Below are 24,209 nucleotides of genomic sequence, written 5' to 3'. Positions count from 1 at the left end.
ATATTAATTAAATAAATAAATAAATGTTTACGAGTTCACGCAATTGGAACCTCATAATAACATCACTAAACGCACATTATCGGCAATTAATGTAAATTGCCATAAAATTTTAATACAGATTGTGGTAGCAGGATAAAAAGCCTGAATATTTACCAAAAATGGGTCGAATTTAAATAATTTAGCATCTATTATAAAATAGTTGTAGGGAAAATGAATTAATATTTATTTACAATTTCCCAAAAATATATTGATATCACTTCTTTTGAAGACTACCTTTTTAAATAAGATTTCTTACTGAACAAATGTAATTTTGGAGCAGTGGTCAAGTTCAAGTAGGAAGGAATTTCTGATTCTGACATCATTTAATCAGCTTAGGTTAAATTTAAATATTATTATGATTATTTTTATGAATTTAATAAACACGAAAAGCACATAGGGGAAAGTACTCTCCCTTTGAACGTTCATGCTTTCGGATAATGTGAATTTTCTTTAAGTTTTCATGAAACATTTAAACATTACTATTAAATATTCGCTGTATTATCAATTATTGATAATTATGTGACGATTATGTGCAAATCTCTTAGGAAAAATAAAAGAAATTCACATTATTCGAAGGCATGGACGTTCGAAGGGAGAGTAATTTCCCCTATATATTTAATATTATTAAAATTGAACGAATTGGATAAATATAATTTTTGTATATGAACAAAAATAATAATTTAGATATAGATTGAGTATCTTTTTTTTTTAGAAAACAAAAACTTCGAACAACTTCCATACCAATACGAATTTAGTGCTTCAATGCGAAATTCCTCTACAAAAACAGGCAATAATTGATATAATTTACGATTCTTCAGAAAGCTTTCAATACAAAAAGCTCTAGTGACTCTAAATTGAGGCTAAAGAGAAAACTTTGTAGTTGAAGTGGATGAATTGGAAAAGAAATATCGTGTGGCGTTATTGAAGAATATTGAAATGTATTTCTTACGAAAGAAGTAAGTTACTTTTGCAATTTATGAAAATGTTGGTGGTTTTTTTTTATGTTCGTCCCAGTGACCAACCCTCATGAGAAGTCATGGAATATCGACGCCAGACAGAATATTAAGTGATTGTGTGGAAAAGTAATTGTCGGCATGAGTAAAGAGGGAAAAATATCAGAATCATTTGCTCAGAGCATTTGTCATAATGTACGATCAATCAGCTCACAAAAATCCAACTTTTCTCAATACGGCTCACCGTTTCGCGCACAGCATCGATTACCATAAAATTCAAATCATCAGCATAAAAAGGCAATAATCGTGTGTAGTTTCTTCTGGGCTAAGAGCTGTTTTTTTTTGTCGATAGATTTTTCGGGGGTAGAGAGAGAGAGAGTGTGTTATGAGAAAAGAAACTGAGAACCATAAATCAAGGCACGAATGCATATTTTGTGCCTTGTCGGACATTATAATGCGTGATACGCTTATTATACATAAATATATTGGAGGTCCGTCAGAAATAATAAGCGTAATTCTATACAACACCCATGCTAAAACAGAACCTTGGACTAATGCGTATCTTCCTTGGTAAGACGGAATGGTGATGAATTTTGCCGCAGATTAGATCGATATTTGCTAGCCTCTATACATTTTCACAAAGTCATGTTCCATCTTCGACGACAAGAGAGCCAGATGATGAAGTGATGGAAAATTAGTCAATTTATCATTTTTCAAATGTGAAACCACTTGATCATGTGAGACACTTTGCTCTTGTCTCATTCATTAGCCACTAATTGTATATCTAATTTTTACTTCCCGCCAAAAATAAAACCCTCTAATCCCACATTCACGAACAAAAACGGTTCACTTGTGAGGAGTTAATTAAGTGAAAGGCGGAGAATATTTAGATACTTTTTTTTTGTACAGGAAAATTCGTCATTTTGCAACCACCGATATGTCATCAAGATCCTAATGAATTGGCTCACGATGTTAATTAAAAGTACCCTTTTTCCCACTGTGGAATGCACATACGACTCTAACATAAGTTAACTCTAGCAAAGGATAGATTTTTCAACGATTCCTTAATTAACTTTAGTTCATTTTAATCTCTACTGACTTTTTCTATATAAACGTTGTTAGCACGCAAAAGAATGAATTGATTGGTGATTGGTGTGCCTCAGTCTTTTGATCGCAAAATTCGATTAAGTTTCATGCATCGCAAAATCAGTTTCTTCTCCTAGTCTGACGATGAGAGTTTATGCTCGGAAATGCCAGGTCTTATAAAATAGCACCTTGAATATTAATTTAAAATTTGTGGTTTCAATAAAAACGATAACATAGTTTGGAGAGATTTTTGGTAGAAAGACGAGTTTTATTAAAGAATTTTGTATCAAGATTCTCAGACCATATTCACATCCTAAGGCTTAAAAACATGCACAATAAAAACTGTATAATGACAAATTATTGGTTTATTTTTACATAAAGTTCATCTTTTTAACGTTATGAACTCTATACACTATGAGAATTTTTTTTTAATATTGAATAGGGGGAAGTGGGGCACCTTTGAATTGCAACACTTTAATTAGACTATTTCTGCTACTTGTAAATAGAACTAAACCTTATAATATAATTAGCTTTTCATTTGATTCTTAGAGCCAAATAATATCACCGTAAGGTCCAAGTAGGGGAGACTGGGGCAAAATTTGTCAAAACGAAAATTTCAATACTTATTATTTTCTAAAATAAAAGAGACTCAGGCTTGAAATTTTTATTATATAGATAGCCTTCATGAACCTTCTTAAACTTACAAAGCTTCAAGGGATTCGAGGAAGGACTACGTAAAATAAAAATTAATGAAATTTTGAGCCCTATTTTTGAAATATTTGGCTTACAAAAAATATCAATACTAAGTACCCCACTTCTCCCTACATATTCAATGTATTATATGAAATAGGATATTGACGGTTTTTTTTTATACTAGCTTAAGCAATATTAATTATACTAATTAATTGAAACATAAAGCAATCAATATATAAAATATACTTTTAAATGTCAAATATTGACGAAATTTCTTATGATATGTAGAGGCATAAAATTAAAATATAAATAAAAACGTGTAATTGATTGAGCGTGTATAAAAAGTGAGTTAAAAGTGTATTTTTGAAGACTTTAGAAGTATTTCGGTAAACTTAGGTCAGTGGAATAATAAGTAAATTTGAAACAGATTAAAATAGTGAAATATCCTTCTCAAAAATATGAAATTAGAGAATCGCCCAAAAGTTTCTTGACAAATTTGAAATAGTGGCTCAGAATAGTTAAATTTCAATTTTCGGTTTGTAAGACTAAGAGGTAATATTTTAATCCATCCAATTTTACTAAATTGAAAAAGTGTTCCAGCGACATTCAATTTTATACTATCCAAAAATGTTTAATACCATTTTTTACTCAATGCTTTTCCGAATTTATTTAATAGATAAATGATACTTGTAACACAAAATAAAATCATTGAAACATGATAACATGAATTGAGTAATGTTAATGAGATTCTGAACATAAACATTTTGACAACAAAAATATGATATAATTTTATTGCTTATCGTGCTTATCTTAAATTGCTAATTTGTTAATAAAACAATTTATTTTGTTGTCATAATTGCAAAATGATGAAAATTTTTCAGTTAAGATATTTATCTAAAATTTTATAGCTGCTATAGCTAGCTATGCAAATCATCGATAAAAATTGTATTAAATAGTTTATGATTATACTCATATAACTATTTAAAACTTATAATAAAAGACATCATCAGATTATTAAAATATATACAATTTCCTTTGTTAAACCCAGAATGTTTAAGCAAAGATTGTGAATGTTTTAAATAAGTAATAGTACATTAAATAAAATATAACAAACACAGATCTTATAACATCCTACGCATTTAGGAGTGTTAGAGTATTATTTCTAATATTTTGCTCAATGCATCTCTTCTAATATTTTTTTATTTTACACGATAGATACTGGTTTTTTCATTTGTTCCATAATAAAAAAAGTAAATTAATCTTTCTATTTCTAAGTACTTTGCTCAGCCTCATGTCTCAGGTGCTGTTAAGAAATGTAGCAGCAGATTGGATAATATTTTGATAAAAATGTGCAGTAAATTAAAAGTTGGTTCGAACAACTCAACAGAACTGGTAAAAACGTATTTATTTAATCAATTAGTCAAGAGTCTTATTTTTGAGTTGTTTCTAAGAAAAACATATATGAGGAATTAAAAATATATTTTTTAAGCACTACAGTAACTACTTAAAAAGTCCTTAAATAAGTACTTAGTGAAATAATTTTCATATCCTTAATACAAACTACTTAATTAAGTACTTAAGTGTAAAAGCTGAGTTATGTCAAATAAGTTTTGTTATTTTGAGTTTTGTTTAGTAGCTAAATGTTCTACAACTCCTTAAAATTAAGTAATTTTAATGATATCATTTTCATTATCTATTTTCACCAATTCACAACCATTATAAATGGTTTTGTCTAACAACTATAAAATTATTTTAAATTATTATTTGTTTTCCGGAACAAATTAATTTTATGAATGGTGCATTACTAGTTCTTCATGACCTATTGAAATCGAATTTGACTTGTCGTTCTGAGTCCATATTTGTACCAATTGGTTAGGCAATACGCTATCCTATATCGTAGAATGTTTTCAACTTCTAACCTTGATAAACCGAAAATATACGATCACTAAAATATAGCCAACTCACTGTTTTAATTTTGCTGTTAAGGATATAATATTAATAAATTTTTATAATAATGTGGCAGGAATATCCTAAAAAGGAACTAGGTCTCTCGCAGGGAAGAAGAGACGGGATATTCATTTTCGTGCGTCGTGGAATCAAAATAAAGCTTACTTATAGTAAAATTTGCACCATATAGAGTTACATTTGCACTAAAGAGAGAGTAATCATTTGACCCATTGAATGCACCTTAAAACTGAGAAGATTAAGCAAATTATCAAAGCCGTATAATTTATCGAACATTTACTTTAGAAATAAGGGCAGAATCACATTGACATTAAAAGTCTCACCGTATTTAATTGTTTTACGCATTTTCAATGCAATTATTACAAACATTTTCAATTACCGTATTACCTTATTTCATACTCGGTGGCACTAGGTGAATAATATAAGAAAATTGAAGAAATAAAACGAAAATGCGATAAACGGTGAACAAAAGGATTTTTTTGCTACAGTTTTTCGTGCAGTTTTTTTGCTCATCGTTTATCGAATTTTCGTTTTATTTCTTCAGCTTTCTTATATTATTTTCACTTAGTGCCTCCGAGTATGAGATAAGGTAATACTGTAATTTAGAATTTGCGTAAGAATTACAATGAAAATGCGTAAATTAACGAAATACGGTAAGGCTTTGACGGTGACGGTCAATGTGTTTTAGCCCTAATCCTCACAATATTTACTTTGCTCACCGTAGGTATAGCAATATACTTCAACCATGGTTCTGAAGAGCAATACTAATATTTTCCTTAATTTTCTAATCCCAGTTTTATTCTGTCAGATACTTCTTATCTGCCACCATTCGTGGATGAGACTTTTTTCTTCGATGATTTGCTGCGTTAGCTAGTTGATCGTATAGGGGAAAGTACTTTCCCTCCGATCGTTCATGTCTTTGAATAATGTGAATTTTCTTTTAGTTTTCCTAAGAGACTTACACATTTCTTTTAAATATTAGTTGGCTTATCATCAATTTGTTGATAATTCTGTGAAAATTTAGTGTAAATTTCTTGCGAAAAATAAAAGAAATTCACATTATTCGAAGGCATGTACGTTCGGAGGGAGAGCACTTTCCCCTACAAGTAAGGACGTAACTTTCTAGATTCTTTGCTCGTAAATAATCATCTTGTTCTAATGACGAGTGCCTCGAAAGGCCAAAGAGGTTGAGACTAAAGACAAAAATGATTGATTTCTTTAATGGAAATCTGTAACCTGGTATACCTGGAACTGTGTCCACTGTATCTCAACTTTTGGCTTATTACAAAGAAACTATAAAAGCATGTTTCATGAATACTCTGAAAAAAAATGTCTTGTTAAACGAACAAATAGATTTTGTTGAAATCTTGTCAAAAGCATGTGATTTACCAATTTGACAAAGCTTTTTCTTACATTTTATATGGAAAAACACCCTTTTTACAAACTTTTAACAAGATCCAGTTAGCCACCGATTTGACAAAACTTTTCCATATTCTGTATGGAAGAACATCCTTTTTACAAACTTGTCTTGTTAATTTAACAAAACATTTTTTTTCAGAGTAGATAAAACAGACTGGAAAAAATTAGAGTAATTCTAGTTATACAATGATATATTAATAGCGGAGGGTCCCGATAACGATAAGTCGCTGTCTTCATTGTTTATTTCTTTGTTTTATTAGGATTTTGTGTATTCTAAAAACGTGACCATTTTATTACATAACTAAAATAAATATCCTGACAAAGAGCTTTTTCACTGTTTTGCTCTGGAGGTTGGTTACTAACGCTAAGACGGCGTACATGTATGAGTTGGAGGGAGAAAGCCTGTCCTAACGAAGACTTTTCTAAGCCAACGGTACCAATCACTGTTCAGCTGGGGTGGTAACTTTCAGGGGTGCTATAACGACGGCTATTTTCAAGTTACGATATCGCTATAGTTCCGCTAGATGGAGTTGAAAGTGCTCGACGTTATGTTTGACGCTACCCCGTGTTCAGTAGTGCCCCAGTTTCTCCTATATTTACCTTTTAGCCGAAACTCTTAAAGAACAAAGTTCAGGCTGTGAGCACACTGATACAATATATATTATTCCCTTTGTAGAGGTCAAGTAAAAAATTGTTCTTCAAAAAAGCTTCACCTGGAGCGATGAAATAAATTAACTAGCAATGTGGTGGTTGAAATGACATTTTCATGAGTCCTAAGCATGGGAAAACATCTGGAATTTCTTATTTAAGCCCAGACCAATCTGATTGATGGCGAGGGTGTGAATTTCTTTCTCAAAATTACTCACATTCCAACGAAGGCTCATCGTGATTGTGACAGCCGCAAATTCTCGTGGTAGTCGCGTGGATGTTCCAGAGAGTTTTCCACACTTAACTTGTACAGTGGAGTTGCTCAGAATTGCGAACCAACCCCCCACTTTGGTAGCTTCTAGGCCACCCCTTCATGCTATTCTCTCGTACATGTGCTTTTTCTCTCCAATGTAGCCAGTTTTCACTTGGCACAACTGTGTGGAGAGCCATGAGAGAGATATTTGGAGTGGTAACACTGTGATTTCTGGTCTCTCTGTCGTCTCGCGAACTTTTCGCCTTCATTCTCCACTAGGACGTCCGACGGCTTGGTGGCAGTTCCTCCGCAATCTTCTAAGCCTGGAGTTCACGTGTGCTTTCTAGATTGAATCTGGCTCTGTGTTGTGAAAGTCCTTCCTATCCGGGAGTGGTTGGGCATGCCATAGACAACCCACCAAAGGGTCATAGTGTGATCTCAAAATTGGGGTGCGGGTGCAATTTTTGAAGTCAAGAGGGATGATTTATGGTGTAAGTGCATTGACGTGCCAGGTGGACTATGTGAACGTTCTCGTCATACCTTAATTGGATTTCCAATAACAGACTGATTACCCGCCAATTGGCACATTTGAAGCACAATTCCTCCGTGTATGTGTGTTTAATCCATAAAAGTGAATATATACTCAATTTTAATTCAGCACTGCAGCTATTGATTTGACTGTAAGGTGTATCGTGTCTATTTTTTTTCTTAGTCTTAAGCTATAGGTACTCAAAAAGCCGACAAAGTTTCTTAGTTTTTGGTTTTTTTTTTAAGAAAAAGCCTATCATCCAACAACCGAAAAGTGAAATTGTCAGTGATTAATGCACTCTCAGTGAAAAGTTTTTATTAACTGAAGTCACATAATGAGGCATAATACATAAGAGGAAAAAGGCGAGCAAGACATTGTAATTTCTGGATTAATTAGCATTCACATGGAAATTTATACTTAATGTGAGTATTGCGATTATCATCCATTAACACCTATCTTTTTGGGGACAGAACAAACCACAAGATAAACTATACGAAAATTTAGAAAAAAAAAGAAAGAGTCAAACAAGTTCTTTCGACGTGTGTTGTCTCACATGAATGATGTTTCTTGTTTCTGTTTTTCCTAATCGTGGAAGGGAAATTAATGACACAAGATGCTGTCCAACACGTGCAATACTGAATATCACAGTGTCTCTTGTCAATGTTGAACACCAAATAAAAAGCGATGATTTTTGGAAGTTTCTGAAATTATATCCTGTTCGTGAAAAATTACTATCATTGGAAATGATCACTCTTTTAGAATTCAACAATTCTAATGATTGTGATACCTAGTTTGATACAATCAATAACGAACTTTAGAAACACATTAACATAAATCCACAAGCATAGCATTAGCTTTTCCACAGAAAAGACACAGAACCACATTTATGTGTGATTTACTAAATCAGTGTCCAAGTGTTATTTGATTTTTAAAGGCAGAATGAAATTAAATTTTCTGTATTTCGCTTCTTTTATATACTACATTAAAAACTATTTATTTAATTTAATTTAAAATTTTAAGGATTTAAAGAACGATATTTAGAGAGTATTTCTTGAAAGTTTCTTTTAAAAGTTTTAAAAATTTTGCTAGTGGGACCTGATTTTCTTAGACCTCTTTCAAAAAATCGAGCTGAGCCAGGGGCCTCTCGGCATTTCATTTTCCCATACGTTTATGCATAGAGGCACTGAAGACTATTGGCAAGTTTTTATCTAAAGTGAATTGACTTATCAGTCTGATACATTTCAAAATCGTGTATTACAAGCTATCAAAAAATACATATTTCATAATGTTCGCCGAAATAATACAAGAACTACGAGGAAATTTATTTAAGTCGCGGTGCAATACCTGCAAAATTTTTACAAGGAAAAGTGAAATATAGCTTCACTTTTTATTAGGCTTGATGAAGCCCTGGCTAAGCTATATTAACAAACTATTCTATGAGTTCAAAAAATATTTAATTAAAGCCTTATTCATTTCAATTTAATTCGCAATTTATTTAACATTAGTAGATGTCTAGCTCAAGATTATCTTGAGGATTTGATTAAAAAACTGACATTTGAATTTTTATTGCAGTTTAATAAGAAAAATGTACAAATTTTATTTAAATTTACTCTACTGTAACTGTATCAAATTTCGATATAGTAGTAAGCAAATGCGAAAATCTTAAGTTTGAAATTTAATATTTTTAATACAAATTTAATTTTTTGTTCCTTCTTTTAAGGAGGGTTGCTTGGAACCTTATAGATAGTCTATTGTATGTGTCTTTTTAAAATGAATTAAAAAGACATTCTTTTTAAAATGAATAAAAATAATGACATAGATTTGGGTAATACTTTGGGTAATTTGGGTAATTTCGGACACATTAATTCTTATATTTCCTTGCTCTTCCTGTATTATTCCAAAGTTTTTTTTTTATATCATCTCGTTCGCCTAAGAGACATTTTTGTTTTTGTTTGCATTGTATAATCTCTAGAGTAAGCAAGAACTAAAACTTAATGGAAATTTGAGTGACAAAAACAGTGGTCGAAATTACAAACTGGCCGAAATTTTGTACAGTTAAACTACGTTTTATTTATTTTTTAATACATTTACTACGATCAAAGAAATTAGCCCTGATTTATTCAAATTCAAAAGCCAAATGTTCTCCGGTAATATTATAAGTTATATCTTGGGATTAATTTTAGGATTTTAATGAAAAAAGTTGAAAATTGAATTTTTGGTACAGTGCTAGAAAAAATGTGTGAATGGAAATGAAACCACGTTTCCTATTTTAACTAAGTTCTGATCTGTCAAAAAATCTTTTAGTTAAACCCGTGTAATCCCTTCTTAGAAAAAGTATTCAAAATTTCAATGAAGTCGGTGCATTCGGTTTTGAGCAAATGTAGCAGAAAGTACTCTTCTTTCGAACGTTCATGCCCTCGAATAATGTGAATTTCTTTTGTTTTTCGTAAGAGATTTACACTAAATTATCACGGAATTATCAACAATTGATGATAAGCCAACTAATATTTAATAGAAATGTGTAAGTCTCTTAGGAAAACTAAAAGAAAATTCACTTTATTAGAAGGCATGAAAGTTCGAAGGGAGCGTACATTCCCCTATAACTGACTATAAAAATTGAGTTTTCACTTTTTTGCGGTTAAATCTAATAACATAAGTTTTTAGTGGTTTTATTCTGATTGACTTAAAAACTTTGGAAAAGAGTTTTGATGTGTTGTATTAATAAATAAAAGAACTATTTTCTTGAATTTCTCGAAATCCCTGTTTATCTCAAACACAAAGACGTAGAGGAGTGTAGGGCATTTCTATTTTTCCAATTTTTCTTACGTTTTTGAATAGATTGCTGCAAAATTTTATGCCATTGAGCAATACATAAATCACTTAAACTGTAATGTTTCTCGTTAGATTTTTTTCAAATTCTTTTTAGAAAACTGTTTCGATATGGAGCTTTCCGAGATTTTATTTTTCTCCTCGTTCTTAGGTTTTCCAGTTTTTCTTTGTGATGTTTTCTAGCAATTTCATACTAATAGTGGACGAATTTTGAGATTGTCCTGAGAGTTTTAAGTGTAGAGTCAGTAAAGAATAATGTGAAAGAAATTTATGTAAAAGGCCTCTAATCGGATATACTACATGAGCGTTCAGTGTCTGACACTTACTGACAGTACAGTTATAGAATAAATTATGACTGTAAAATTTTTCAGACTGAGTATTCTCGAGGATCAGTATGAATCTGTTTGGATCCTGAAGTATATGTTCGAAAATATGTAGCCTGTAAAATTTAACGGTAAAAGATCAAATAAAAAAAATTTGTGAAAAGAATCTTTAGTCCCTGATCATAAATTCTCAGTGTATGATAGTGTAGTACACACTACTGCAAAATTTTACGGGCTATATAATTCTCGATGATCACCCTGACTCTATTTGTGTCTTAAGCAGCAGTTCTCTATCTCCAATAATTACAATTTCTGTTTTAAAGTACGCCAAAATATTCATTGGGGTAGCCAGAAAAATTAACAAATTTAAACTTTTACAAAATCTAATTTCTTGAGGAAATTAAGAAAAATAAATAAGGAGCGCTTACGGGTAGTAAAAGAACAATACAAAATAGATGTGACTATGAAGTAATCACATCTAATTTTTACAAATAATAAACTTTTAGCATACTTAAAGTTTTCATTCTCATATTATTATACTCTGCTGAACTTATGCAACAATTTACAAGAAGTAGTATCTTTAAGTATTAGATATTCAATTATGAATTGAGTGTGATACTTTCATAATCACACCTATTTTTTAAGAAAAGGCAAATAATTGGGTTTCTTTGTACTTCTAGTGACATTTTTAATCTCTGAAAAATTAATGGTTTCATATTTCACTATTTTATAAAAATTGCATGAATAAGATGAGTATCATAATGCTATTCTTCTAAATAAATAGACCGATTCAAAAGGGGATTATAACAAATATAAGGCTTTTCATTTGCATATAAATTTATCAAAATGGAACAAACAATGAGAAAGTTAAAAAAAATCTGACTTAAAATATAATAGTGGTTCAATACTGAAAATGATAATACCAATATTTCCTAATTATTATATATTTTATTTTTTTTAATTAAAATCTTTGAAATACTAAAAATAACTTTAATTATCCTCGTATTTATTCTTAAATTCAAGGTTGTGTTTTCTATCTCAAATTTGCTTATTCGATTAAGCTGTTGGCTTTATGCCCTGTGCCATAAAATAGTTTTTTTGGTTTAACTTCAAAAAAATTTTTGTTTAAAACAAAATTCTTAACTTTTTATAATATTTGTGTAAATTAATTTACAAAATTTCTCCATAATATAATAATATTCGGTCAAGTATTTAGGGATATTTACTACGCGAAAACTTTTCAGTAATTTTCATCGCTATTTTATAAAGAAAATTTACAACTGAATTTTACAGTGCTTTTTGAAAGTAAAAATCAAAATTGAAATACTACATATGTTATGTTTTTTATGAATTTGAAGAAAACATGCATTATTTATTTATTTATTTTACAATACTACAATGTAAGATATACGGCTATGATGGAACTTTTTGTATAAAATTTTTCCAATAAATAGAAGTTTCATTTATTAAATCTTCGTTCAGTTCTGTGATGGAAAACTATTTAGTTTTTCTTTGAATGTTAATAAGTTTTTTAGAAAGGGTCTCTGAAAATCAGGTTCAAACTGCAGAATTTTAATAATTTGTAAAAGACATTTTTAGAAAATATTGCTTAAAGTCGTACTTTTAAAAGCTTAATAGCTTGAATTAAATAACTGTTTTTTTTATTATGTTTCTTTTAGAGAAAATGTGTTTTTTTTTTTAAAGTTTTCTTGACGACAGTAACCCCTTAAATCAGAAAACCTTTAAATATTTTGCCTAATAATTAATTAAAGTAGTTAAATCATATGGCTAGACCTTAAGTCAGTGAATACTGTGTACATTTTAAAGCTTGATACCCTTGATACTCCAAATAAAAATGGAAAAAGAAAATACAGTAGAGGAAAGCGTGCTATCTTCGGACGACTCAAGCTTATTCGAACAATATATTTTTTGTGGTGTGTTACAAATGAACTTGGCCCATTATAATATTATATTTTAATAAATAGTTCAATGCCTCAAATTTCCAGAAAAGAGCTATGGGTGAAATCCACAAAGAACATAAGACAAAAAATTGAGTTGTCCGAACCTTGGGTTGACCGAAGCTAGTCCTTTCCACTACTGTTTTTATTCCGAAATAAATTGACGAATATTATAAACAATGATTCAGTTAATTTTTAATTCCATTTGTTGATAAAATAATATGTTCAGTAAAGAATTAAAGTATCAAAAGGAATTAACGTATTGATATATGAAAATATTATAAACATAATTTCAGTGGTTTAATTGATTTCTGTTCAATGTTTCACTAAAAAGTTTCAATTTTATGTTAAAATTTTGTAATTTTTTACATTTCACAAAAATAATTTTTATCTATAATATGAGAATTGTTAACTAATTTAAATTAAACCTTATTCTCCTAATATTAAGTTTTGTGTCTAATTAATGCGATTCATTACATATGTTCCACTAAAATTCTTAATTAATTTCATTGCTCAAGTTAGAATTTTCATTGTAGAATTAAGGGTAAAATTCTAAATATTATAATTTATTTATTGATAAAACAATGAAATTTTCAATTTAAACTGAAAAAAAACCAAAAATTAAAAAAATAATAATGGTAAATTAAAAGGAATTGCGTACTTTGAGATGCTCTTTACAAATTTTCTAATAGAACGTCTTCTCTGTAAATTCTCTTATGTTTATAAGAACTGACAATCACAGTTAAAATAATTTCATAATATCAACTGTATTTAAAAAAAAAGTATCACATATTGAGTCAATAAAGAGACAGTGTGTGCTTTCTATTATCAGATTGAATTTATTGTATTTAATAAACTTTTATAGTGATACTAAGTTATGTCAATGTGTTTCTATCTCAAAATCATTTTTAACTGTGAATTTATTGGGATAGAACTAAAAGAAGTAGAAACAAAGTTGATAGCGAATTTATTAGCAATAATCAAAGCTGTAGAGGCAATATAGTCAGAATTTCATTGAAAATCTAAAAACTTTTCAACCAGTTATGGCAGTATTCTTCGCCCCCATGTTTCTTCCACAAATCACGCATATCAGAAGACGAAAATACCTTGTAAACATTACACTGTGAATAGCAAATAGAATAATAGAAAAGTTTGCAGCCACCTCCCTGTCTGTCCATTAATTTTCACTTGGTATTTCTCTCCATTTTGCTGTTGTTGGTGTCTCTTACTCCTATTCTCAGCTCCATATTCTGCTGCTCCTCCAGAATTCATATATGGTGAATATTCAAATTTAATTAAATCTTGCTGAGTGAATTTACTGCAAAGTTTAAACTGTTTAAATTGCTCGTATTTATCTACGTTAACACCTTCTTTGGACGCACCACCGACCATCACTTTGCACCTATTTGGAATTAATCATACCCTCCCCCCAAACCCTATACGCCTAAAATCCTATTTTCACCCTCAGCACAAATTTCCCATGAGCTTGAGAAAAAGCAAGGTATCTATACACACATTGGGACGAAATATGGTTTATCTTTTGATCTGGATGAATAAGTGAAAATTCAGACACAAGAGCAAACAATTCAGGGGGATCTCGACAAAGTCAATTTTGCATCCTCCAGGCTTTTGTGAGATTTGGCGTCTGGTGGGGTTGGGAGGTGGAGCCCAATAAAAATAAACAGGTGAAGCTTCATTCAACTGCCTTGGCGGATCCATAAAATGCAAATGTTTAAATTGATCAGAAAATCACGCGAGAGATTTACATTAAAATTAAAATACACAGAAAGAGCAACAAACACCTGTTTTGCCAGATTCCACGCATTTTGCGCGATTGGTGAAGATGAGCACAATTTTGGACTTTTCCAGTTTTTATTAGCTCTGATTCATTCATAAAATAACAGCTATAGTGATGCTTCGGATCGGTCAATTACTTCAGATCTGTTTCACATTCGCAAGGGTATATACATTGAACAGCCCTTGATTTCATCAGATCTTTCTTGATTATTTTTATGAATTTAATATACACGAAAAGCACAAAGGGGAAAGTACTCTCCCTTCGAACGTTCATACCTTCGAATAATGTGAATTTTCTTTAAATTTTCCTAAGAGACTTAAACATTTCTATTAAATATTAGTTAGCTCACTATCAATTATTGATATTTATATGACAATCGTGTGGAAATCTCTTAGGAAAAGTAAAATAAATTCATAATATTCGAAGTAATGAACGTTCGAAGGGAGGGCACCTATAACCGACTATAAAAATCGAGTTTTGACTTTTTACTGGTTAAATCTAATAATATAAGTTGTTAGTGGTTTTATTCTAATTGACTTAAAAACTTTGGAAAAGAGTTTTGATATGTCGTATTAATAAATAAAATAACTATTTTCTTAAATCTCTCGAAACCCCTGTTTATACCAAACACAAAGACGTAGACGACTGTAGAATATTTCTATTTTACCAATTTTTCTTACGTCTTTGTGACGTACATGAACGTTCGAAGGGAGAGTACTTTCCCCTACAGAAATACTGAACTTAATTTTACACACAATTGATCTGCTTCTTATGTGTCAAATACTTTTAAATGATGACCTTAGGGGAGACTGGGGTAAAAAGTCACAAAACGGATATTTTATTTTTTTCCAAGCTACTCGAGCGCTTCAAAAATTTCTAATTAGCGCAGTTTTATAGGAGATTTACCGCTCTACAACTTTGTGAAAGTAATTTTCCTCTATTTTGTACGTTTAAACGTTTAACGAGCCAATTTCTAAAAGGTAATTTTGTGACTATTCTCAAAAATGCTGGGGCAAATAGTACCAGACATTGGGTATTATTATATTTTGATTCGCTTCATTATAGGCTTCCGTAAATTTGAAAAAATACATAGAGGACATATTTTCATAGAAAATTTATTCATCTACACCTTTTTAAAACACCGTTTTCTCTGCGAGAAAAGTGTGAAAACGAGAAAAGTACTTTTCAAGCTATTTTAGAAAAAAACACACAAAAGACTGCAAATCGTTTGATCAATGCAAACAACAAGCGCCGAGACATGATAATGACATTTCTTTTCACCGTGAGACATCAGAAATTGCTTCGCTTTTTTATTACTTTTTGCTCTATACCTTTTGTTACTTTTTACCCCAAGTGGCCATTTTTAATAAAAGGATTTCTATAGAAAAGAACCTTTGCGAAATTCTAAAATAGATAGTGGATTCGTATTCAAAAAATCCAAATTATTTAGAAAATATTCACCAGTGCATCAATTTTGGAAAATAAGTAGGTAATAATTGTTATCTTCTGCAAGGAAAATATTTCAAAAATAGGTCTAAAAATTTCGATATTTTTTATTTTCTAAATTCCTTGTTCGAATTCTAAGAAACTTACGACATTGAAGAATGTCTATGGAGGCTATCTATAGAAAAAAAAATTTGAGCCGCTATCTTTTTTACCTTGGAAGATATTGAATTTTGAATTTTTCGATTTGTGACTTTTTGCCCCAGTCTCCTCTATAGTTCTACATTTATAGTCTACAGTCTATACCATGTGCAAAATTCTCTACATGCTGAAGAAGACAACCATTCTTTGTAAATGGTCGAAGGGTTTAACGGAAAGAAATTAAGAAAGGTCTACTTCTTACGATTGTCTCTTATGTGCTGGACATATTTGCGACTTAAGCCGAAAGACGGCTTAATGTAATCTGTAACCTTATCCGTCTATCGGTTTAAGATGAGAAACAACTTTGTTAGTTGGAAACTAAGTGGGTTGGGCGTGTCAAAAGAATAAAGGATTAGGATTGGTGTGTTACAGTCGTGGACTTGGGTTGACATGCGTCGAATAGGCCGTACGCTCTACAATCCATATAGATCTTTTCTGGAAATTTGAGGTATTGAACTTAGCTGCTAATATATATTATTTTATAAGAGGCCAAATTCATTCAAAACGTGTTAAAGAAAAAGAATTTTTCGAAGATTGAGACGTCCGAAGGTAGCACGCATTGCCCTATTGAAATTTTAATATGAGAATAATTACTCTTAAGCACTATTTAAACTAGCATTTATTATCAAAGACCTTTATTTTTTTATAATTTCATTGGAAAACCTAATTTGATTTGCCAAATATTTCATATTTCAGATAAAAGAATCACAGCTCTCATAAGTTAAAATAAGCCTATCACTAGTTTTAACTCAATTTGGTAATCATGAATTAAATAATATGATAATATTTCGACGACATTTACAGCACGAATCACATAAAAGTGAATGCACTGACATATTTTGATTACGAACAAGCAATTTTATTAATCCGTCTAAAGATTCTTCTTTTATCTTATATTTTTAGAATACACAAAGACTAAAATAAAATGTTTCCCTTAGGTTTAGGTGGAAAGAAAAAAGAATGTTAAGCCTCCAGCATCAAAATAATATTCCAACATTGACACATTGTACAGAAACTCGAGTGGAGGATGTGAGAAGCAAATTGAGGAAAGTTTGATCCCTGTAAGCGAATTGTTGACAAAGTCACCCACAATTCACCGCCCTTTTGTAGTTGTTCCGTTTTCTATCTTTCGCACTTTTTTCCCCCCTAAATAAACATCATCTACCCTAAAATTGTGACACCGAGGTAGTTAGTTTTGTGCAGAAAGAGCACAAAAAAACTTACGAGCAACACTTTCGTCTGCAGTGTCACATCATTTAGGAATCCGACGGAAAAACAAGTTGAATCAAAAATTAACATAAGAATTTATGTCTGCATTTTTTTAGACATGAAGTTTAACAGTGAATTTAAACATAAATTCAAGGATTAGTCATAGTTAATTAGATTTTAAAAACTTTCCAGGATGGATCATCCACAAATTATCAAATCAATTAACCAGGCCATCGAAGAGTCTTGAACCGTATTTGTTTGACAACATTTACGTTTCGCTAGCACTGCTACAATGGCTACAATTCATAGATATTCAGGCTTAGAAAACATCCTTCTTTAGTTTACAAAGCCAAAAATCATCCCTTGAATCGTCCTTTCAAACGAAGGTAGAACATTTTGATGTTAATATAGTTCAACGATTTACGTTAAATATTTAGTATTTAAACTAAAGTTTTTAATCTAAACTAGAGGCTAATGAAATTACGATGCAGAATAACTCCGAAATTTTCAACTTTTAATAGGATAGGGTAAGTATGCCAAATTTCGGCCAGCTTCTAATTTCGGCCACTTTGAGTGTAATTTCGGCCAAGCAAATAAATTAATTAAAATTATGTATGTAATCTTCGAATAGTCAATGAATTCATTTTGCTTTTACATATTCATTCATATTCAGGTCTTTACGGTCTTCAGGACAAATTACAGTAGACTCTCGCTAATTCGGCTCTTTTAAGATCGGGGTACTTTTTAATTCGGTTGGCAGTTAAATTTAAAAAAAAAATTGTTGACATTTTTCAAGTTTGATTATGATTATCAAATGAAACAAACATGCTCAAATTTGCCATGATTTGTCTTAGTTCTGATGTGTTTTTGCATTATTGAGGAGCTTTCATGAAATTTAACAAAAATATGAGTATGTAAACTCGATGTGTACGCAAATGAATAAAAAATCGTTGCATTTCATAAAATTTGTCGCCCGCATTTCTCTCTAATTCGGGTGACATTTCGGTCCCAAATGCCTAAATTTGAGAAAGTATACTGTATACTGAAGACCTCAGGGATTGTGGGTCATATAAACGTATTAAACTAAATATTAAACCTGTTCCGTATGACGTTTTAAAATTTTCTATTCGTTGCTTCACAAAAGGTGGTCACAAACAAGGTGGCTGGTATTTCACTCAAAGTGGCCGGAATACTACCCAAAGCAATGTCCACATTTTTATTAATTTTTCAATATTTTAGGAAGTGATTTAAAGAAAATAAAGATGATAAACTACTTTTCGACGTTCCATACAATCCTCTCGAAGAAACAAGTAACAAGAAATATCAATATGAATTAAAAATATTGCATTTCAATCTTAGGACTTCGGTGCTTATTTGCAACTATGCCGAAATTTGGCACACTTACCCTAAGTCCTTATGACGGCCTTTAAAATGGGAGATAATTAAAATGAATTTGGCATTTATAGAGTCCAAGGAACATTTATTTGCACTTTAAGAAATCGTATCATATTATGACCTATTGGCACGTAGGTTGCAAGTAGGTGTTCTCTGCCGAACAGGTGTTCCTTCGAACAGATTAGGGGAATGTGGTCTGCCTTTGAATACGTCAGCCTTTGGATATTTATTTTTTTCCCTTATTTCCCAAAGCAAAAATTCTATTTTGTTAATCGATGTTAATGGAAAATAGTTATCTCTATTGACTATGGTTGAGAGAATAGGGTTTTTGCCCTAGAAAATAAGAGAAAAATTGAAATATTCAAAGGTTGCCGCATTCAAAGGCAGGTTACTTTCCCCTACTATTAAGTGTGTTACAGTTTTTGGCTTTTGGTACTTTAAAATTAAAAATTTTATTACAACGATTTAAGCTCTTAATTCCGATAAAAAAGTTTAAGGTTTTATCGATTCATAATCTGTTAAAAAAGAATTTCTTTGCGATTCCAGTAATTTTCTAACAAATTCAACCTTGGCCTAATAAATTGAGAAATATTTTCTCTGGAGCTCTTTAACATTTAATCTTAAAAAGAATTTTTGGGTAAGGATGTAAGGCCATTTGGTTGTGCTGAAAAAGTGAGGAAATCTTTGAAATATGTCTGACAATATAAAAAAATCCCAAATATTTTTGTATTAAGGACTAACCAAAACAAAGTTGTGGTATCTTGTTCACTTAGAGAAGAATAACAAGGATTCTCAAATTACGTAGCGTGAATGAAATGGTTCCACAAGCACAATTCTAAAAAAAATTTAATAAAAAAAATGCAAATAAACCAACCGTAAAGAGAACTTTTAGTTTTTTTCATTTCGTCAATTTGTAGTTCAAGCGACAGGAAAAAAGGCACAATCAAATCCAGCTAGAAAGTGAGGTGGAAAAAGAGGTGAGAAAAAAGTCAAAATGATTTTGGGATGGTGCGCAAAAGTGACCTGGGTTTGGAATATCCTTTGATATATCGGAAATGTGTCCTTTTTACGTTGTTCGTTTTATATCCAACTCTCCTAACTCAATGTTTCAGATCCACCCACAAATTGCACTATTTGCCCTAGTATTAGATGCCCAGAGCTATACAGATTTCATTCCAATAAAATTGATCTTCAATGTATTTTATGCCACGGACACAGGCCACCCCGAGAATTGGTCAATGAATCTCTATGCGCCATTCAAAAGCGTCCTTGCTCAATTCTCATATGGCCACATTTTTGTTCTATATCCTCAACCTCCTTTTTTTTCATTTGGCAAAAAGTACCCCAAAAATGGTGCTGATTTATAACCGAGAAATTGAGGAAAAAGGATGTGTAGTGAATCCTGTGGTGTCCCCAATCTTCATATATAATTGAAAATTTCTTCTCAGTTATAGCTGAACTGAAAGAATTCCATCAAATGTAATTTTTACAGTTTTTGCAGTGAATTTTTCATTGGTTTTATGTCACAAGAAGAGGCCAATAGAGGGATTATGTTCATATCTACAGTGGCCAATGAAACAATTGGGTCAGTAATAAAAGATGACATATTTTTAAGTTTAAAATTTTGAAGCATTTATGGCAATGCGGTTAGAGATTTAGAATTTAGATGCAATTTTTGGCGAATATTTTTAGAAATCGATTTATTTTGTCATAAAAAGGTGGACCAGAGGACACAAAAATTGATCTAAATAGATTAAAGTAGCAGAAAGCAATGAGCAATTTAATATTAAGCAAATAATTGAGGAAAATTTCCTAATTAGATTTTCATCGGATACTACTTTCTTGCAGTCATTCAGGCACTGGTAAAGATAAAAGGATCATTTTGATCCAAATTTGATCCTTTTGCAAAGGATGGATCAAATTTCAAACTCTGAATGCACATTTATCATAATAGAAGATATTAATTTGATTCATCTTTTGCAAAAGGATCAAATTTGGATCAATTTGATCCTTTTGTTTTCACCGTGGGTAGTTTCTGCAGCACAATTTACACACGAGTTCTTTATTCGTAATTAAATTGTTATAAAGAAATAGTACACCACCTCATTTCAGTGGTATTTTTTTAATGAGGCTCCACTGTATTAAGCAACTCTACGAATTCATCCGAAATCATTTGGAGGAAATCATTAAGGCTGAAAAGTCACGACTTTAAATGTTTTTTTTTAATATCCCCACCCTTTTCTCTCTATCCCAAGTCTCAGGCCCTAGAACTATCATGACCGCAAAACCTACACGGTGAAACAATTGTCACTAACTCACAATCACTTAAATAAAAATAAATAACAAATCTGTAAATTTTAAGCACTCCTAGGAGTAGTAGGGTAAAGTGATATAAGTTGGACATATTGTTACAAGTTGCACAAATCGCCGGTACAAGTTGGACATGGCTTTTTTCTTGATAAATACCGTACAAAATTTGTTTTTAAGCACAAGGAACCAAATTATAAAACTAAAGCATTAAAAATATACAAATAAAAATGAAGTACTAAATTTATCAAGGCAAAAAGCCCTGTCCAAATTGTACCATTATTGTCCAACATGTACTACTTTACCCTTCTGCCGAGCTTTTTATAATTAATTCTTATAGTTTGAGTGTTATTTCTCTTGACAAATCTGGCTATCATTTTCAAAGGTCCAAATCTTAAAATGTTGTCATCAGGGTTGGGCGAATTTTTTACATTTTACATAATTTTTTACATAGTAAAAAAAAGCCTGTAACATGTGCTACATTTTTAACATGTAAAGGTTAAATGTAAAAAATGTAAAATTGATTGATACCCATCAAATAACAAGTTCATTTTTTTACTCAATCAAAGATTTCGCTGTAATTATTAAAAAAAATGCGGCTTTTTGCTGATAAGCTTGTCGTCTAAAATGCGTGATGAAATTAACTGACAATCCCAAATCAAATTTTCTACTACCCAGTTGAACCAAACCATCTAAACCTAAACGATTAATAATTTTTTGAACTTCTATATCTACATGCTCAGGGAGTTTTCCAATTGTTCTGTGGTTTCTGCTAATTAACAATATTTTAAAAATCATTGAAATTAAGATTTATTTCCTACTCTCTTCATAACGATAATTTTTTTGGAGGATTTTGCTATATACCTTATCCAAGACATCACATTCCAGAAAACAGTGTTCATGAAGAGAATCAGTGTCTCCTTGCTTACACTGATTCTGTGGTAATGAATGTTTCTGTGATAATATTCTAAAAAACCATCGTGTTTTATTACTAAAATGAGACTAATGTATTAAACAAAAATTCACACAGAAATTATGATATTATATCGATTTTCAATAAAATCTGCACAGAATTCGAGTAATAACGATCTAAATTGCTAAACGTTTCGTTTGAAAGCTGTGAGGATTTTATATTCAATTTTAACCGTTTTGTGTTGAAACTGTGCGCTCTTTTTTTTTTTTTTTTTTTTTTTTCGTTGGAACAAAACCACTGAAGAGGAAGCAGCAAACAAAAAAATAAAATTATATTAAGAAAACATAATAGTAAATTTTCCCAAGAAAAGAAAGTTTTGTGGCTATGTGTAGTGTTAAGAGGACGAAAAACGTTTCCAAATCAATAGAAAGACTATAATTGAGTAAGTAGGAGAGGAGATTGTAAGATTGTCCATAAAGAAATTTATCTAAAATAAAGAAATCTTTCTCAGCCCACTGAGGAAGACCCATACCGAGGGTTGAAAGCTTTGGAGAAAAAAAAAAAAAAAGAAAAAAAAAAATGGAGAAAAACTTTTAGTCTTTGATTTGAGAAGAAGGCAATCCTCTGACGAACACCGGAAGAAACTGAAGAGAATGTGCGCTCTTTATTTGCAATTTTAACATTTCCGTGTTGAAGCTATTAGTGTATTACATACAAGTGAAATCATTTTAAGCTTAAGTTGTGCTAAATTTTGTTCATGACTTTCCCAAGAATGTTTTATTGATATTCCTCGAAAGAAATATCAATATTGATATTGCTTACAGGAAATGTTTAAAAGATTAAAAAATGCTATTTTCCTTTTTTACATTTTACGTATTTTTTACATTTTTACATTTTTACATATTTTTTACATGTAAAATGTAGAAAATATTTTTTACTATGTAAAGGCACAACCCTGGTTGTCATTGAGATTTTATAAGAAAACATGTGAAAGTCACGTTAGCATACAATTTCTGGATCGCGACTTTTCTCCTGGATTGGGGAGCCCTTTTACACGACCCATAAGCAGCGCGTATGAGGAAAACTCCCTCGTATTTACTAAGATCACACATTCTCACTGGAAAAACTGACCGTCTGGTCCTATATAAGATTTATACTTAAGTGTAATACGGACTTCAAGGCGGGCTTCAAACCTAAGACTTAGCCATCTGGCTTAACTCCCTTAATTCCTAATCAGGCAGGATTTTTTAGAAAATTGTTGTTTAGGATTGGATTATAAGGGAAAATGATTCATTACATTTTGAAAACTCAATAAAATTGCTTGTTATTTAGATTTTTTAAACCTTCGGGAACTGGGCTAAACCTCCAGTCTGAAGCCGATAGGCTTAGCCATAAGGCTTAACTTCTCTAATTTCTTATCAGTCGATTTTTTTTGGAAAACTTTGACTTAGAAATCGACTATTAAGTGGAAATAATCAATTCGAATCAAAAGAACAAATTAATTGTTTGATATTTAGACTTTTGAGACCTTTGGAAACTAGGCTAAACCTCTAGTCTGAAGGACTAGAAACAAGAAATTCTCAGGCTGAAAAACACCCGCGAATTCACTCCAGTGACACAGAAAAAATTGCAAATTGCAAAGTAGTATCGGACGGGACTCAATCTCACAACCACAAAATCGAGCCAGAGATTTATGCTCCCAAGAGCTGACACTCTTACAAATTACACCATGAGATCCCCTGTCCTGTAAATATTCCCTATACATTTTTCTTAACGAAAAATTAATTGATCGATATTTTTTTCGAATATAATATAAAATATTTTAAATACCTCAAATAATCTAATATTATGATCTTGATTGTTTGCACTTTAAATGAATTTTGAAGAGAATTATGGTGTTTGCATTATTTTAGTGGCCACTGTTATATTGTTCGTTTGCTCATTTGAAATTCATTGTGGAGAAAATCGGATCAATTTACTGGGCTAAAAGTCACCCTCAATTGAGGGGCATACAAAATTCAATTGTTCCCCCTATAATGGGTGGTTGAAGGATTGGAAATGTGATATAAAGGGTTTTCCTGTTCAGAATAAATTGGGGGATGAGGGTGCTATTTGATTTGGAACTTAATATTGCTGATCTTAATATGTATTAACTTGGAATAGTAATTAGGATAGGGTTAAGAGGATTTGGGAAACTGTTGACTGACGGTTGTGTACCATTTAAATTCGAAAACTTTCAATCAATTGA

General features: G+C 31.1%; 1 protein-coding gene across 1 annotated transcript in view; it reads left to right on the top strand.

Annotated features, from left to right (window-relative positions):
- The first annotated feature begins 7,346 nt into the window (after window positions 1–7,346).
- Window positions 7,347–24,209, top strand: part of LOC129807031 (protein madd-4) — a 168,141-nt gene continuing 151,278 nt past the window's right edge. The window contains exon 1 of the mRNA XM_055855981.1: window positions 7,347–8,007. The gene's annotated coding sequence lies outside the window, so the exon portion shown is untranslated. The remainder of the gene's footprint in view (window positions 8,008–24,209) is intronic.

The sequence above is a fragment of the Phlebotomus papatasi genome, chromosome 3, assembly GCF_024763615.1.
Source record: "Phlebotomus papatasi isolate M1 chromosome 3, Ppap_2.1, whole genome shotgun sequence".
Taxonomy (NCBI): Eukaryota; Metazoa; Arthropoda; class Insecta; order Diptera; family Psychodidae; genus Phlebotomus; species Phlebotomus papatasi.
This window is presented reverse-complemented; position numbering and strand designations above follow the sequence as displayed.